General features: G+C 37.6%; 1 non-coding gene across 1 annotated transcript; it reads right to left on the bottom strand.

Annotated features, from left to right (window-relative positions):
- Positions 1 to 608: 608 nt before the first annotated feature.
- Positions 609 to 680, bottom strand: trnae-uuc. Its single transcript has one exon. It is a non-coding gene; the product is annotated as a tRNA-Glu (tRNA).
- Positions 681 to 3,996: the final 3,316 nt, after the last annotated feature.

Genomic DNA, 3,996 nt, shown 5'->3' with positions numbered 1-3,996 from the left:
CAGGTAAGTGACCACCATAATCTAACGGAAGATGATTATCCATGTGAGTCACTTAGCTGGTTTAACAGTTCAGTCCATCCTTTCAGAGGACGGCGGTAGACTGCCAAACAAGATGCGGCGTGGAGACGCCCAGACTGTCCCTGATGCAGCAGCCTCTGACGAACAGGCAGGAGTCCGAGCCAGGTCAGGGAAACAGATCATTCCCTGACCTCCATTTTCCCTGCTTTACAAGCAAAATCACTGGGAACTACTAGACACATCTGCAATCAACAAAAACTATTTAAGATTTCGAGAGGAGTTCACCATCGCGACAGCAATACTTAAACTGACAATGCCCACGTGCATGACAGTTGGATGTTGTAATACATTGGGTAAAAGTAAAACAAAATTTGCTATTTCACCTTTCCAATTCATGATCCACCACACAGTCGTCATTGGATTGCCAACTTAAAAAGGGAGAATTTGCCATCGGACTTCTGGCCAGAGAAAAAACACATCAGTAAGACCCACTAACATACTTTCCCACTGAGTAGGGCTGAAACACCATTCATGTTAGCATAGAGTACTAAAGCTCAACATCAAGCAACCAGTTAATGACACATCATGAATTCCCTGACTGGGAATCAAACCCAGGCCGCAGCGATGAAAGTGCTGAATCCTTACCATTAGACCATCAGGGACATGTTGTTAACATTTTAAGTAGGGTTTTCACATGATGTCTGTTAATCAACATTGTGATGTGAAGCTTGGCAATATGCTCCTCAAGTTAGACGTCTGTCTGTCTTCATCACACTAAATTAGAGATAGTTTAACCGTATGTATTCAAGTAAAGTATGAGATGATTGTGCAGTTGCATAATACCAACTGCAGTTTAATCCGTTACACATGTGCTCGTCATCATCATGGATAATAGCTCATTGTGACCAACACCAGATACAGCACTGGGACTTGCTCAACAGCCGATACTGCACCATGATATCATAAACCGGTAGGTGGTAGTAGGGATGTCTTCTGTAAAGCATATTCCAAAGGAATTACTCTTAATTAAAAACACTTATCATTTATTAAAAAATATGTTATAATTTCATACTTAAGAGTGTTTTCAGAAGGTTGTATTCTAAATGTTACCTGACTTTTCCTTTAAAAAAGGTAACCAAGTCGCTCATAAGTAAGACAAGACACTTATTACAGTTTAAATGCCTGGTAAAATTATACTATAGCTTAGTTTATACATATTTAAATTGCTATAATACAGTATAGGGAAGTATCTACTACATATTTGAACACGTTTTTTCTACAGAAGAAATTCATAAGCTAAAATATCTGTGAAGATTCTCAGTCATCCAAGTCATGATCAAGGTTGAAAAGTTAATTTTAAGCAACTGGACGTCAAGTTCTCTAGAAAACGTTTCACATCTCATCCAAGAGGCTTCCTTATTTCTAACTGATGGTGGGGAGCACCGAGACTAGTATACTGTAGGTGTAGCAAAGAATTAGAGGAAAAACAAAAGGTTTGGCCTAACGAATTGGTCATGGAGGTCACCTGGGGGTGTTACTGGTTGTTAGGGGGTTCTAAAGGATTACAACACCCAGAAGAGTCACCTCTCACCTGCCCTCACCTGACTCCCACTTCAATGAGGCATGTGACCGAAACCACTCTGACAACGGAGTTAACATCCTATCAGAACCGAACAACGGAACTGATGACAAAACACATCCATTTGTTGGCAAGAGCAGAAGGTGGAATGTAAACAGTGGCACAAACAACACTGCTGAACCCCCAGGGTAAATATGATTAAAACTAATTGCCAACAGTTCAATATCTGCAAGAGATAGAACTTCTCATTAACATCTCCTTATTGACACAATCTGTTGTTCACAACCACTGTCTAACAGTGGTGTCAAAAGTAAACACATTTGTTACATAAGTAGAAGTATAGATGCTGCAGTTTAAAAATACTCTGGTAAAAGTTGGAGTATCAACTTGACCTCTTTACTCAAGTAAAAGTGAAAAAGTATGTGCTCCAAAAACTACTTAAAGTATAAAAATAAACTTTAAAAAAAACAGCCAGATGTCGCTATATGAATTAAAAGCTAAATTTTTCGACTATTTCTAAAAAGTCTTTGATATAGGGCCAAGGATGAGAGAGGTCTTGTTGGTGTCCATCTCCCGATACGCTCTCGTCTGTGTTCGACCTTTCAGACATTTCAACATCTTTTTCTGAATCCTACATTGTAGCATGGCATAGACAATTCACGTTTACAGTTTGAAGAACACCTGCTTGCTTCTGATGATTTCCTTTAGCTTTTTTTATTTATTTAATGAGTGTTTGCGTTAGATGACTCATCCAATGACACTAGTTTTCACTAGATGTGGATGGAGCTAATGATCTGCATTGGATGGCGCACATGACGGGAAATAAATATTTATAAACATTAAACCAAAGCCAAGAGTAACGAGTAACGTTTGTTTTAAACATGTAAGGAATAGAAAGTACAGATACTTGTGTGAAAATGTAATGAGTAGAAGTCAGAAGTAGGACGAAAAATAAGTAATGGAGTAAAGTATAGATACCTAAAAAGTGTACTTAAGTACAGAAACAAAGTATTTGTACTTTGTTACTTGACACCTCTGCTGTCTAACCACTTCCCCCACAATTTCCAGCCTTCTTTAAATATCTGCTTGTATGGTCAGAAACCCTTGCAGAAAGACACCGGATCCTGCAGCAATATTTCAATAAAAACAATATTTCTGCATTCTATTTATTCTAGTTGTGTCCTTGCTAGCACTTATAGTTCTTCTAACTTGTTTTCTAAAGACCTCAGTTGCCCATAATGATTGAAGGAAGAGATGAGTTGAATTTCCTCCTCCCATTTCTTCCTTTTGTGACTGTTCTGCATCCTCAGTGCCTCTTTTTCAACTGAACTGTAAATTGTGTAAGTAGTTGAATTATTATTCTAGCTTTTGAGATGTTAATGAGGTGCTCCTGGGTAGGAAAAATAACTAACTTCCATTAATTGATATTTGATATTTGCAAAAATCTTTTTTAATGCATTGCATTCAACACTAAATGGGGGGGACAAGAAAAAATAAACATTAACAGAGGAACTGAATTTCTTTTTAAAATATCAGAGGGAAACTAACAGAGCTTGTCCAAGACACATTTAGCAAAGCAATTATAGAATACATTTCAATTTAAGCCAACTTTACTATACTAATTGGACCCCCAAATGAGTGCACTAGGTGAATGACTAATCTCACCACATGTTGAAATATTGTGCATCTATTAAGATTTCTTCCTAATACCTCAATTGACTATTTGATAAGACTTGTTTTCCCTACAAAAAATCTCTAGGTACAGTTATCCAGGTAAGGTTACAGACTACTCATCTCTCAATCAATCCTGCATCCTACTTCACGAAAGTGGCATAACGTCTCAACTCCTTCACTTAAGGCAAACCGTATATGGAGGGATCAATCCATCCTTTTTAATTTGAAAACATGGCTTCACACTGGAAGAAGCTGAGTTTTTTTATGGATGGAAAATTGTTCTGCTATACACTAAAATAAAAAAGTAAAAAAACAGAAAAAAAACAAAACAGAAAAGCCAATCCAACCATGCTGATTAAAATGAACCAGTTATTTATTTGGCAATATTAACCCCCTAGAACACCTCCAGATTTACCAAACATGTGGGTGACATATTTAGCATGTATCCACTGTGTCTTTGTGAGGCGATATTGGACACAAGGACAAACCTTTTCATTACATTTTCTTAAATACCATCCTAACCAAAAAGCTGACTAATCACAATTAGTTTAATCATGGATTAAACTGTTTACAGCCAATTCTTTCACTGCTACTGTTATGTTGGCACGCTTGTGAAAATGAACCTCCTTAGCCATAATCTTAATTCCAGCCTTTAGCTGAAAAGTAAAGCCTTTCTGTGGCACCAATCATGCAACCCTTAATCTAGCTGTGTGGACAACGGCCAC

Source organism: Cyprinodon tularosa, unplaced genomic scaffold, assembly GCF_016077235.1.
Source record: "Cyprinodon tularosa strain WSP-4 unplaced genomic scaffold, ASM1607723v1 ctg51, whole genome shotgun sequence".
NCBI classification, from domain to species: domain Eukaryota; kingdom Metazoa; phylum Chordata; class Actinopteri; order Cyprinodontiformes; family Cyprinodontidae; genus Cyprinodon; species Cyprinodon tularosa.
Note: the sequence above shows the minus strand (reverse complement) of the source record. Positions and strands in the feature narration are given on the sequence as shown.